This window comes from Lepisma saccharinum, chromosome 7 (genome assembly GCF_977018435.1).
Source record: "Lepisma saccharinum chromosome 7, izLepSacc3.1, whole genome shotgun sequence".
Classification (NCBI taxonomy): Eukaryota; Metazoa; Arthropoda; class Insecta; order Zygentoma; family Lepismatidae; genus Lepisma; species Lepisma saccharinum.
Genome location: NC_139235.1, coordinates 30,482,208 through 30,497,795, shown reverse-complemented (window position 1 = coordinate 30,497,795; position 15,588 = coordinate 30,482,208). Strand labels below are relative to the sequence as shown.

Below are 15,588 nucleotides of genomic sequence, written 5' to 3'. Positions count from 1 at the left end.
GACCTACAGTTTAAAGTGGGATCCGAACCACCATGTGCTTCCACCGGGTATCGAACCCAGGACACCTTGTTTACAAGGCGACGACACTGTGCCATCGGGAAGGCCCCTCGCAAAGGAACTGAACACCCATGGCCACACAAGGGACTATTTTGATTTTCTTACGTCAATTTTCTCTATCTCTTGTTAATCGCGACTTTGAGGATGAATGAGGAAGTGGGTATGGGTCCTCTGGCTTCGTAACGAGTTAGTTGACCACTCAGGCACGGAGATCGACAGTGGCGGAGTGGTTAGCACAGCGTGCTACGATGCGAGGGGTCCAGGGTTAGAATCCCGGCCTGGGCATGGGTGTTCTTTATGAGTGTCCTCACTAAGTTCATATCATCACTCATCCTCATCTTCGGGATTAGCCAAAAGTGGCAGAAAAGCAAAATAAAATAAACCATATCAAGTAATAGTTTTCAAAAATGTGATTATAAGCTTCAGTACTGATTTTGAGCATTCTCCTTATTGTGCTCTTGATTTATCTGTAGGAATTATTTTAAGACTGAAGAATTTTTTTTGGAAAGAAATAGTGTTTTTTTATATATAATGCTGTGTGCGACTTTTTCTCCTCTGCAAGATATTTTTTGCAACGTTAATTCTTTTTCCTCCTGTGAAATTGTTTTACTCCCTAAACGGGTTTTTATAATATATTTTATCCCTCCTCAAGGGGCTCTATTACAGCCCTTTTTTAACTCTAAGATATGGATTTTAAATATTCTGTATTCTGAAGGGGGCAAAATGGCAAAGTGTGCCGACAAATACAATTTTTTTAATTCCCTCAATCCTTTGATCAGTATTTTGGCTCCTGGGATTTCCAGACTACTGGGAGGGATTTTTTGCCGTTCTGAGGGAGTTTTCTTTAAACCACGGAGTGGGTGAGGAAAAATAATGAAGTTAGGGGAGTAACCTCGCCTAATGGCTGTTGATATTCCTGCGAATAAATATCTCATCCATATCCTGAACCGCTTCGGCGCCCGACTAACAAAGTCGGTGTCATCCGCATAAAGGTATCTGACCGTGAAGGACGTCCCGAGCGCAAGGGAACCATGGTCGTCTGCTCCTCCAATGCCTTCGTTTTCTAACGGTCACCAGGTCGGATATCCACCACATTGCGGGTTTGTCGAGCAGCCAATGAATGCATGCGAAAAACGACAGCTCAGCGTTTGAAAGTATGAAGCCTCATGCCTCACCTGTCACCGTGACAGGCTGTAATTAATTCGCCATCGCGCACCTAATTATGACCTTCGGGTTTTTTTTGTTATTTTTTTTCCTTGTTTACGAACGTGTAGCAGCATTTGGTAATTTCCATCCATAGAGATGAGAGGGTTCGAATCCCGGCCTGGGCATGGATGTTTGTGAGTGTCCATTCCAGTGACGTATACTGAGTCCAATATCTGGGCTATCTCACTATGTCACGTGGTCCTAGGCTATGAATAGAAATAAGTTTACCAACTCATAGGAAATCAGGTTGCCAACTCATAGGAAATCAGGTTGCCAACTCATAGGAAATCACGTTGCCAACTCCAGAATCAGCATCATCATCTCACTGATATGAATAACTTTATTTAAAATTTCTCCTGAATTTTATTCTCTAAACTTCAGGCTTCGCAGATAGCCTAGCTAGCCTAGAATATACGCTCCTGGTCCATTCATCAATTTCATCATATCATCACTCATTCCCATCTTCGCAAATTAGCCAAAAGTGTCACAAAAGGCGAAGTAAAATAAATCCAATCAATCAATCAACCATAGAAGACGAGACTCGGTCTGGTAATTCTCGTTCTCGAACGTTTTACTTCACTTTTCTGCCATTTTTTGCTTGTCGCGACGATGGAAATGAGTGATGATATGATGAAATTGATGAAGGGATCCTCACAAAGAACACCCATGCCCAGGGCCAGGCTTGGATTCGAACCCGGAACCGCTGGCGCCAGCGCGCTGTGCTAACCACTCCGCCCGGAGATATCTTCGCTTAATTATCCTGCTCGTAACACAAGCAAAATCCATATTTTTTTTTCTGATCGATTTGATTTTATCATCGCCAGGAGCGCGGGAAATGGAGAGTGTTTTCAAACAAGGTGATTGACTATAAAATATACATAAATAATGTGAAAATTGTAATATTCCTCTGGCAAAAAAGCTTTCAGTCTAATATGTATTGGTATGATGGAAAAATCGTCGTGTTAGTTCTCCAAAGGCTATTACTGTAGTGAATATTCAACCTATGGAGCTCAGAATTGTATTTAAATTTATTTCATTTAAATCTGTTGAAGAACGCAATTATACGCAATAAATACATCTATACTCTGCCCAGGGAATACCTGGAACGAGCGAACGGTTTGATTTTATTTGATTTATTTTACTTCGCTTTTTGTGCCACTTTTGGCTAATTTGCGAAGATGGGGATGAGTGATGACCTGATGAAATTGATGAATGGACAATCATAAACATCCATGCCCAGGCCAGGATTCGAACCCCTGACCCCTGGCTAACCACTATGCCACGAGGGGCGGCGAACGAAAACAAGTCTCTGCGCAAGTAGTGACTCGAGAGGGAACGGGAATGCGTGGAGGGGTAAAAGCTACTCCAGATACCCACTCGGTTTCTCCCCTCCTCTACCGTTATGGGCTGCCTTACTCAAGCGATTCCCGGGATAGAGTATAGGCTATTATTTTACTCTCAGAATATAAATTACAAATCGTTTGTAACATTTCTAAACTTTTTACCACCTTTTTTTTGTGTGTGTAATAGATTTTACATTTCTTAATCACATTCAAGACTATAGATATAGGTCTACGTGTTCTTGCAGTAACGGTCAATATAGAGAGGGGTGAAGTACGTAAGACTTAACGCTTTCAGAGTTGTTTGGGTAACCTTGTCTCAGGAAGTGTAACATGAATGTACCCTACGTAGTATTTACCTGCGCATAAGTGTGACGTCACTAAGACGTGTGTATGATAATATAAACTTGTGTTTGTAGAGTTGATAAAAACTGCGAGGGGCGAAAAAGAGACAAATGTTTCCGAAAACTGTCAATTTTTTTTATCAAACGTGCGTTTTTATCAGCTAAAAAATACCGATATCTCGTCAAATTGGTTCCATCTCTTTACGTTGTGGAAATGTTATTCGCAATTTTGAAAAACAATTAGCGGTTATGCCATATATTCAATTACGTCACGAGATGAAAGAACAGAACTACACTTTCCAGCGTCAAATGAACGTTGGGGGGGGGCAGAGTGCGAAATCATTGAAGCCACGGGGGGGGGGGGGGGCAGGAAGATCTTAGTCTATGTGTGTGTATGTGTAAATTATTATGACACACACATTTATAATGTTATTAAATGTAAAAATAAATTACTAAATAATTAAAAATACATTATTATTAATATTATTAAATACATATAAATAAATATAGTTTGTTACTTTGATATATATATATCAGATATTTAGAAAGTAGCCAACTAATTCCTTTGCTAACTGGTTATAGATGTCAATAAATTACGAAATAGTTTGAATTGTGTTTATTATGTATAAGTTTTCTTTAGCTTTTGCTTTGTATTAATATAAATCAATTAGATTTCATAGTTATTTTTGCCTTGCATTCTTGTTTTACTATTATTGTGCGTATATTGTTGTTAATGTAGATCTGTTAATGATCACTTGATAAGTTGAGAGAGAGAGAAAGAATTAAACACTCGCAGCCACACTACTTTGTGTGTGTTTTCGATATTCTCTTTAGCAAAGTATATTTCAAATCAAAACTAATTGCTTATCTTTGGTCGTCTTAACGAAAACAACCGCCCCCCCCCCCCCCCGCAAATTTTTCGTGAGGGTGATTTTTGAGGCCAAGGTTGTTGAAGAGGGAAATCCCCCTTGTCCTCCCAGGCAACCTGGTTGCCACTTTGTTACCCTTAATCATATACCACTCTTCTGCAGTGTTGCCACATGAAGGGAAATTTCCCTTTTGTGGGGAAATTCGGACCCAATTCTTAGCCAAAAGGAAAAAGGGAATTTCTATGGAAAATACCAGAATTTCAGGAAAATTTGAAGACATCTGACTCTGCATTATTACAGTTTATGTTAATTTCCAATTTCATGTTCACGTGTTTATTTTATTTTTTCTGTTCCTTTTTATTTCTTCTCCTTTGAATATGAAGCTGACACGTATGTGAAAAATTTGTTTATTCTTTTTTCATGCGAACATGGACTAACGGAAATACTACTACTACTGCTACTACTTATTATTATCATTATTTTACATGATTTCCTTAGGTGAAGGGAAAAATTGGACCAAAAATCGAAATGTTGCCCCTTGGAAAGGGAAATTATCCCCCTCACATTGTGGCTACACTGCTTTTCGCAATTGAACCAAGAATGTCGGGTAGAACAGGTGCATTCCATAAATGTATCCATTCGCTATTGCTAAACGGATCCAAGGACCAATCTCTACCCGTCTACAAGAGTGACAAATTGTCACTAACAGCTGAGGACTCTCGTTGCTCGGAGGATAGTAATTTTTGTGTGAGTGGCTCTCGAAATAATTTCCGAAACATGGAGCTATAGAGCTCAGATCAAGTAGAGGCTATATAAACAGCATTTTTCAAAATGTACCATAGAGGAGTTTTGCAAATTTTACGAAGCTGCGTTTATCCTCTCTCTCTCTCTCTCTCTCTCTCTGCGTTTCTTTCAATTTCTCTCTTTCCCCTCCCACGTTGGAAAATCACTGCACTGAAGTCTTTCGCCTGATATACAGGGTGTTTCCGGGCTGATGATACAAACTTTCAGGGATGATGGAGAAGGGCACATGTATCAATTTGAGATAAGGAACCTTGATCCGGAAGCGACTTAGACGAAAGTTATAAGCGAAAATCGGTGTATGAAGATGTAATACTTTTATTACCTGCACAAGTTTCAGAAGCTGCTACATTCACAACAGTTGTTCAAAGTGGCGTCCCCCAGCTTCCCTGCAGGCATGACATCATCGTGCCACGAAGTCCTGGTGTACCCGTTGGAACAACCCCGGGGTCGTTCGAACAACGTCACAGGCAGCGAGAATTCTTGCCAGGAGATCCTCTTCAGTCTCGACAGGTGTCTCGTACACAAGACTTTTCACATGACCCCACAAGAAGAAATCAAGTGGGGACGCCACTTTGAACAACTGTTGTGGATGTAGCAGCTTGTGAAACTTGTGCAGGTAATAAAAGTATTACATCTTCACACACCGATTTTCGCTCATAACTTTCGCCTAAGTCGTTTCCGGACCAGGGTTCCTCATCTCAAATTGATACATGTGCCCTTCTCCATCGTTCCTGAAAGTTTGTATCATCAGCCCGGAAACACCCTGTATTTAAGGGGCCGTGTCGATAGCCGATAGCATAATTATAACATCATAGCACTAGTGATTCGGATTCCACTTTAAACTATAGGCCCAGTCCCGATTAGTCTATCCGTGCATTAAGTGGACTTAAAACAAACTTTGATTTTCAACCCCTCTCTCTCTCTCTCTCTCCTTTTCTTGTTCTTCATATCTGTTTGCGTCCCACCCATCATCTCTTCTAAACCATTTCCTCCTCTCCCCATCCTTTCACTTATGTATCGCATCTCCTCGATTGCATCTTCCTAGTTTCTCCAACGCCAAAAAAGAGAAAAGGCCAATAGCTGTTCTGTTACACGGTGCATCTCCGACAAAAGATGAGAGACCGCAGCATCCTCTTCCAGCCTATCAGAATCATTTCCCCCGCGAGATAAAGCCCCGAGATAAACAAACAAAAGGGAAAGGCTATAAAGAGATGCGAGATTACTTGTACAGATTTACAACGCGATATCTTTTCACAAATATCCTTTGTGTGTCGACATCGCATGAAACATTTACGCCTGCAGACTGCTGAGAGTTTGTTTCCCTGCATTTTTGATGTAAAAGGTTCGTGGTTAATGTGAGTGCATTGATCGCTAACGACGCTGTCGTAGAAAGGGGCATAAATACCTATTCCGTGCATGACAGGCACTTATCAGAACTTCAAGGGTCCGAACCAAGTGCCTCAAATGTAATAATAATATTTATTTAAGTGATGAGCACGATTTTACAACCAGGTACATCACTATGTCAAAATTGGTTATACAAAATTACAGAATTGAATACATAATTATAAAATAATACAGTGGATCCTACAATCTTATATATCAACATAAATTCAAATTGTATGTTTCAACAAGATCAGCTACTAAACCTCTGGCCTTATTTGGACATGTAAGAATTGAGATATACCTATGGGGAATATCTGAGAATTTTATAAGATATATTATACAAAAATATTCACTGTCAATTTGGAAAGTTAAGATCTTCTCTACAAAATTTATCCTTTTCCTTTTTCTTCTTTCTTCTAAGGTAAACATTTCAACTGTGTTAACCATTCAGAGTAATGTTGTCATAGTATTTTTTTAAACTTTGTGCATAAAAACCTGACAAAAAGTTTTTTTGAATAATAATATAATAATAGCCAAAAACACTACAATGTAGGTAAGATACAGTTCCTCGTGCATATCGCACCGTTCCATTAAGGCGCATTTAGGTTTGATTGATTTGGTATTTTAGGTCCACTTTATGCACAGTAAGGCTAATCGGGACTGGACCTACAATTTAAAGTGGGATCCGAACCACGATGTGGCTCCACCGGGTATCGGACCCGGGACTTCTTTGAGTACATCTCGGCGACGATACCACTACGCCATCGGGGAGGCCGAGGGGGGTAGGGCCCCACGCATTCTCGATCTCGGCCATTTTGGATGTGATGTGATCAGTATCACGCTCCGGCCTGAATATTTGCAGAACGAGATGAAAAAAAATACTTTTGCTGACCATTTTCCGACCCTACTGACATCTAGAAACTGTGTGTTCAGCCCTCCGTAGCATCTAGAAGTAATCGATTACCCTCTCTCTGTCATCTAGAATTAAGCGCTAACCCCTATACAACGTCTGAAACTGAGTTATCGCTCTTCCCTGCTAATATTAAGCGACCACTCCCTCCGGCGCATCTAAAATTAATTACTAAGGCATGTCCGACGTCTAAGATTAGGTGATCACCCTTCCCTAGCATCTAAAAGTAAACGAGCACCCCTCCGTGGCATTTAGAATTAGCACTAACCCAATGCTCGGCATCTAAAAAAATAAGTGATCACCCTTCCCTGGCAACTAAAATTAAGCGACCATTCCCTCTGTGGCATCTAAAATTAAACACTAAACCATGTTTGACCTCTAAAACTAAGAGATCGCCCCTTGCCCGGCATCTAAAATAAATTATCACCCCCCTCTGCGACGTCTCAAATTAAGAAGTAACACATGTCCGCCATCTAAAACCAAGTGATCACCCTTCCCTGGCAAGTAAAATTAATAGATCGTCCCCAGAGGCGACATCTAAAATTAACAACAAACCACGAATATAGAAGGTTGTTGATCCGCCACTGTTGGAGAGCCTCTAGTATAAACAAATGTATTTTAATTCATTCTTCATCTTTATTGGTAATAATTCATTCCGAGGAGGAGAGAGTTGAAAAGTGCTGCGTTAACAAACCGCCAGTTGCGACACGGGTGGGGGGAGGGGGCATGCATCATAAGGTATGGCATTTGAACCGACGTATTTATTTCTTAGTACGAGCTTATCTGAAACAAAAGAAAAATTCACCTTTGAAGCAATTATAATTGTGACAAAGGTGAATTTTCTTTGTCTTAGATTCTGGAAAGCTTAACTTATCAGAAAGGGTAATAATGAATCCTTTATTTCAGCTATTATGGATGGAATTTGCTTTTCTCTATTTTTCATTAGGTTACTAGAAATAGTCTATCGACAAAAAATAAAAATATACAGGAGGTATCGTAAAGTTTTAATTCTATCACCTTGAATATAGTACGATAGAAATTTAATTGTAATATACTTCAGAAATGTGGTGAGTAGTACAGTGGGATGCATAAGTATTATGAAGCAAATTGCCCATTACCATGTTTAGTCTCCTCGTTTTATTCAATGAGAGCTTCAAGAATTGAAACAAAACGTGAAACAAGATGATGACAATCTCTGCACTTGCATGGGTAACAATCCCAGTCTTTAAAATCACGCAGGATGCAAGAGAAAAATTGATGAAAATAGTCATGGACAATTTGCTGAGCAATGCTTGTGCATCCCACTGTACAGAAATAGAGGTGAAAAATATGATTTGCCTGAACCTGGCGTTTAAAAAATCAGTATGAATAATCATAGGCGTACCTTCGGGGGAGCAAGGGGACACTTGCACTCAAAACTTTACTCTTTTTATTATTTTTTTTTTTTTAATTTACAAGTTAGAAGTGGTTTTGTTAACCTTCTGAGACCTGAGGAGCAAAGTAATGAAGGGTATTTTTTTGTAATTTCGCAAAGTAACAGTTATTTAGCAAATAACCCTGGGAACTATTTTCATGGGATGAAGAATTTTTCGACTCTGCCCCCTCCCCAAAGTTAAGCCCTAAGTTTTATTCTGCCTCGCAAAGTTAGGTTCCAAGATACGACCACTTGAATAATAATAATGTTCATATACTTAACAAATAGCATTATATACAGCCACTAACTAACTCTCTAGCCTTCTTAAACCCGAAGGTTCATGACTACAGCAACACAGGTCTTCCATCTGTCCCTATCTTGAGCAACATCTATATACTCTTTTCCATCCCTACCGATTTCCTTTAGGTCCATCTCAACGTTATCCTTCCATCTTCGTCTTGGCCTTCCTACAGGTCTCTTACCATCAGGTTTTCCAACAAGAATCCTGTGAACTCCTCTTCCCTCTCCCATTCGTGCCACGTGGCCTGCCCACCTAAGTCTTCTTGATTTAATGATTCTAATAATATCTGGTCATGAATACAAATTATGTAGTTCTAAATTATGTAACCTTCTCCATTCACCTGTCTCCTCATCCCTTTTAGGTCCAAATATTTTCCTAAGAATCTTATTTTCAAATGCTCTTAATTTATATACAGCCACTTTGTACAATATAAGTATTTGTTTGATGGGACATCGAAATAAATCAGTTTTGGAAACGGTTTATATTTGCCGATTGAAGCAAGTATAACCCGTTTCCAAAACTATTATTTAACCTCACAGTTGGGCCGCAAAGGGTTAAGATTTTCACCAATATCTCTCTGTCCACCCTATCGCTTCCTGTAGGAAGTAATTTAGTTTTGGAGAAGCTATATGGAAAAACACATCAAGTGTTGTCGACGAGTAATTAGATTGATCAGAAGAAGGGTTTCACATTCTCCCTCTTATAAATGTCCTAAAGCAATAATAGAATATACCAAATCCCACAAGAGATTTTGAAGGCAGAAATACTACGTAGTATTTACGGTAGTTTGGGAAAAAGAGAAAATGCCAGAAGACTGGAGAAGAGGTCTTATAATAAAAATTCCAAAGAAAGGCGATATGACAAACTGTAACAATTGGAGAGGAATCACGCTGTTGTCTGTCCTAAGTAAAATACTAACTTGGGTTATACTAAATTGCGTTCAAGATAAAATAAAAGCCAAGCTTAGGAGACAGCAAGCATAATTCCGTTCTAGTAGATCCTGCACAGACCAAATATGGATACATTAAGGATTATCATCGAGCAATGCATAGAATGGAATACTAGATTATATACCATCTTTGTAGATTTTGAGAAAGCCTTTGATTCTACAGCAAGGAAAAGAATGTGGCAAATATTACAGCAGTTTGGCATAACAAATAAGATACCTAATAAGGATAATCCAGGAGTCATATCGACAATACAAGAGCAAAGTTATTCATGAAGGAGAAGTTGCAGAACCCTTTGAAACAGAAACTGGAGTGAAGCAGGGATGTATTCTCTCGCCTCTTACGTACAATTCTTCTGGTAATAAATACAGTAATGAGGGAAACCGTACAAGGAAAAAGAAGAGAAATACAATGGGGCCTTATGGATAGATTAGAAGACCTAGATTTTGCTGATGATGCGTGTCTGTTGTCACAAATGACGTCACAGATCAAATGTTGTGTTGGGTTGCCATCACTCAGGCGGCAAAATGGGCTTTCGTTTTATCGACTGTAGCGCCCGAAACGACGCACCAACGAAAAAAATGTTACTGAGAAACGTTGTTTGTTTTGATGTCCTCTATACGTTTGTGTGGTCCGTGGGCGTCATTAAAATTAAAATGATACTCTGCATGTATGTACAAGGGTCGTTCAAGGTTGACCGGGATTTTCGTACGTAAAAAATCGATGAAGAGCCGGATCCGGATGAAACATGCGGGTGACGTAATGTATTCCTTCGCGAGTAACTAGCGCCCGGCATGACGTATTTCGCGCATGCGCAGCAGTTGCAGCGAACATGGCGGCAAGCAGTGTGTCTGTGGCTATGGAGCAGCGGTGTGTAATCAAATTTCTCGTGAAGGAGAAAGTGAAACCAGCTGAGATTTTCAGACGATTGCAAGCACAGTATGGTGAACAAACGATGTCGCGGACAAGAGTGTACGAAGGACGGGAGCTGGTGACAAATGAAGCGCATGGACAGTCCGACTGCAGTCACACCAGTGAATATCGCACGTGTTGAGCAAATGATTCTTGAGAACCTGCTAGTAACAGTGCGGGATATTGCTGCCGAGGTGAATATCAGTGTCGGGAGTGTTGAGACAATCATTCACGACCACTTACGTTTCCGCAAAATCTGTGCAAGGTGGGTTCCCCGCCAGCTGACATTCGATCAGAAGTGGACACGCAGGACGGTCTGTGAACAGCTTCTGAATCGGTTTCGAGCAGAAGGTGATGAATTGTTGCAATCCATCATCACGTGTGATGAAACATGGTTGCACAATTCAACCCCAGAGACCAAAAGACGCAGCATGCAGTGGCGGCATAAAGGTTCCCCGCCCCCCAAGAAAAGCAAAACGCAGCCGTCCGCTGGAAGGATCATGGCAAGTGTCTTCTGGGACATGAAGGGCGTTATCCATGTGGATTTTCTGGACAAAGGGAGCACGATTAAAGCCCAGTATTACTCCACATTGTTGAGTGGTGCTGTACGAAAGTCCATTTGCAAGAAAAGACCTGGGATGTTGTCTGGAAATGTCATTCTTCTCCATGACAATGCCCGCCCTCACACGGCCAATGTGACAACAACAACTCTGGCCGACATGCGCTGGGAAGTTCTGCCCCATCCCCCCTACAGTCCGTATTTAGCCCCCAGTGATTATCATTTGTTTGCACCCCTTAAAGACCATCTGGGAGGGAAGAAATTCACGACAGACGAAGCACTGCGGAGCGATGTCCTCCAGTGGCTACGACAACAACCAAGTTCTTTCTACGCCAAAGGAATTCGGGAGCTGCCAGAACGATGGCAACGGTGCCTCGGCGCGCAAGGAGAATACTTTGAAAAACTGACACAGTTTGGTGTTTCTTCTGCTACCTATTTCCTCTGCAGAAATAAAAGTCCCGGTTAACCTTGAACGACCCTTGTATGTATCTATCTATCTATCTATCTATCTATATATATATATATATATATATATATATATATATATGTGTGTGGGGGGGGGGTGTATGTATGTGTGGGGGGTGTCATTAAATATTTGTTAATTATTAAATAATCATATTATATTATAAAATATACAAAATATTATATCGACTGTCCATCATTCAAAATGTAATTGCAAATTGAAGATTTTAATATACTACTAATTCTATGAACAATGATTTGCCTGAATGGGAGTACCAAAAATTCAGACATTAAGAAGATAATAGTTTCCTATATAAAATTCACATCTAAATGCTATTATTATGTTTTATTAATATATTTATATGCTTTGTGGTAACTAAAGAAAGACGACACAAAATGGAAAATAATTAACAAGTAGGACTAATTTCTGTATTCTTGGGATTACTGGGTTCAGTATCCAGAGAGTTGTCTGTTCTTAGTTCGATATTATTCCAGTAAAGTACATTCGACTCGGAAAATAATTGTGTATGTTTGTTGTTAAAACAAAAAGTCTCCCCCCCCGGAAAAACTTTGTGGGGGAAATTTCAGGACAATATCGTTGGTAGGGGAATTCCTCCATGTCCCTCCCCCCCGGGATTTCGCACCCTGATTAAAACCTTAGCGAACAGTGAATTTAAAAGTCAGAAAGGTAATTTTGGGACAATCATAAGGGAATTCTAAATCTGAACCAGTAACAATTCACCGGAGAGAGGACAAATTCAATGAAACTGTAAGGCACGAGGATGAGCTGCGCTTCCGACGAAAATGAAACCTTCTTGAAAACTGAGTTACTGAATTTCGTTTCTGACACTCACCTGTACGGAATATTAGCCAGACTTCAGTTCCTCGCATAATAGTTCTATCGTCTGCCGCGTTACAACGTTTGGCGCTGCAAGCATTATGGTTGCCAGGAACCACCGCGTGGAGAGACATCTCCTGACGAAACGTCTAACTAAGTCAACTTCTCCGGACATGCTTGTGACCCCTCATGCCTTCACAGAGGACAGTGACGAGCACTCCACATTTTTCTCAACCTCCGGGCCGCGACCCGGTACCGGGCCCTGGCGTCAATTATGCTCGGCCGCGAGACGTTCTCCTGAACTTTGCGACTTGCAGCCCAAGCTAACAGCCACCAGGAAAGATGCCCTTTCGTTCGGGATTCACCAGCGATAAGAGAAAATTCATTCTGGCCAGTGCTGGTTAGAAACGAAAGCCGCTGAGAGGGGACTGTCACCGGTGCAGGCTCCAAATTTGAATTTTAACTGTTGGGTTTTTCCAGAGTTAAGAGCTGGAAGGATGAACCGACTTCCAGCCAACATTAATTTAAAGATATTGGCCAGAGGAAACTCAAAGATTGAGATTGCATTAGATTCACTCGTTGCCATCTAATTTAAACTACATTTTATATTTGTCGAGAAGCCTAGACATTATCGAACTAATACACTCTATGATTATACAATAATTTATTTATTAAGATTAAATTCCAAGGGTACAAATTAATTAACGTACAATGTTGAGAAAATCAGAAAGCAATTTACGAGCAAAATTGTTGGAATCATCGACTTTTGAAAAACGACGGGCAACAGGCTCATGAAGGTTGAGAACCACTCAGTGTTGCCACATGAAGGGAAATTTTGACCGAATTTTTAGCCAAAAGGAAAAAGGGAATTTCGATTAAAAATGCCACAATTTCAGGGAAATTTTAAGTACATTTGACGACATTATTATTACAGTTTATGTTAATTTCTAATTTCATATCCACATTTTTATTTTTTTATTTTTTCATGTTCCTTTTTATTTCTGCTCCTTTGAATATAAGCCTGTATATTTCTGTTATTTGTCAACATAATGCGTACGAAAAGAAAGATAAGACTGTCACACATATATACCTACTGTACATCCTTACTTGAAATATGAAGGGGTGAGTGGTTGTTTTTGTAGCTCCCGTTACCCCTCTTTTAAAGGGAGTGTTCGCCACTGACGGAGAATAGAAGCCACCAGTGGCATTTTTTATTGTGAGCTGTATCATTATCTAACGAAAAAACATTTTGAATTCAAATATAAATAGGAGGATGGAGAAAACTGACAACATTGTTCCATATGATTAAGAAAAGGTGGTCTAGAAAGAGGGTGAAGTTCTGACACCAGTTCCTATCCACTACTCTTAGAGAGGAGCAAATATTGGCTAGGTTAAAATACGTAAAGAGACCCAGGATTTTTCAAAGTAGGGACAGGCAAAAATCAGTCAAACATTTTACACATTTATAATCCACTTTCCACTATTCGTTCGCAACAACGCAAATTACCATTCGAAAAATCCTACTTTTCTAAGGTTTTTATTGTATCGTATTGTATGATACTTTCTGCTTTGACAATATTTATGGCAGGGGGTGGGAGTTAATTTTGAATATGATTTTAAAAGAATTATTGCATTATCAACGTAAGTCGATTAGGCTATGGATGTTAGGGGTGTGTCCTTTTTTCATTTTATTAACTTATGTTTTTTGAGAGCTGGGATATTATCCATATTATTGGGTGTGTTCAAGATAGTATACGTAAGAGGGGGATTAATAATTGATTGATTTGTTTTATTATACTTCGTTTTTCTGCCAATTAGTGTTGCCCACGGGACGAGACGGGACATGTTTTTAAAAATTCGAGACGATACGAGATTGACCATGTGTCATGAGACAAACGAATATTTTCGAGACGAGACATCATTTCCACGAGACGAGACAGGCCAAAGTCTCGTCTCGTGGGCAACACTACTGCCAATTTTGGCTAATCGCAACGATGAGGATGAGTGGTGATACAATTGTATAGATGAGGGGTTCCTCACAAAGACCTATGACCAGGCCTGGATTAGAACCCTGGACGATCGTTTGTTTTATGGCGTCATGAGGGTGATCGCCTAATTTTAAATGCCCGAGAGAATGAAATCGCTTTCTTTTAGATGTCAGGGAGGTGGTAATCGTTTGAGTTTTAGATGCCAGTGGAGTGATTTATGGATTGTAGATGCTAGGAGTGGGTGATTGCTTAATTTTAGATGGTATGTAAGATTGATCGTTTGAATTGATGTTTCTAAGACCACTTTATGTACAGATAGGCTAATCGGAACTGGGCATACAGTGTAAAGTGGAATCCGAACAACTGTGCAATGTGCCTCCACCAGGTATCGAACCCGGGACTCCTTGCTTACAATGCGATGACCACTACGCCATCGGGGAGGCCCAAAATGAATGCAAGAAAAGGCGATCACTTGAAACTAGAAGCAAAAAGAGGTGATAGCTTAATTTTAGATGTCATGGAGTGGTAGGAAAGCGTTTTTAAACTTCAACGGTGGCGGTGCTTCACAATTTACCGTACTGTCGTGTACAGCGTTGCATTATTTTTTACGTCGCTTGTCTTCCTCCCAAGGCAGTGCAAACACAATGAAACATCTGAATGGGTCTTTTCATCTTCTTCTCATCCCGAGGCAGTAACTCCGCGAATCATTATACTTTCACGCTTCCATTTGATTAGTTGCGCTCTGCGGCGGAAGGGAACGGGACACCGCACCGAATCAACACCCACAGCAGGACGTGAAATTTCCATGGCAGAAGCACTTACTCGCAGATCGCGACCGGGAACAGACGGGCCTTTTGTCATGTCACGGTCCCACCCACGCGGGTAGGCAAAACCGGATTTGCAGCTAGCTCGAGTACAACTCTTGATTCTTGCATAGTTCTGGCCATGGTTTGACGTCCCTGCCCCCCACTTTTCCACCAGAAACCACAGAGCGTGCCACAGTTGACGTCTGAGGGTGTTGCAGGATCTTCCTCTTGTAGGAACAACATGCGTGTGTACATCCGCGCCAGTCCAGTCAGTGAAGGAAAAGGCGCTTGGCAACTTATTTGTGGTTGGTTTCGAAATCCCAAGATTTATGGCAGTGCTTTGTGCTGGTATTGGGGAGAAGCAGACCGTCATACACTGTCACGGACATATGGGTGTTGTTTGTGCATAAGCTTTTGATTGATTGATTGAGTTTGAGCTTTTAAA

At 40.5% G+C, this 15,588-nt stretch overlaps 1 protein-coding gene across 3 annotated transcripts in view; it reads right to left on the bottom strand.

Moving 5' to 3' along the window:
* LOC145989795 (uncharacterized) overlaps window positions 1–15,588 on the bottom strand; it is a 241,339-nt gene that overhangs the window by 125,225 nt on the left and 100,526 nt on the right. The gene's annotated exons all lie outside the window — the stretch shown is intronic.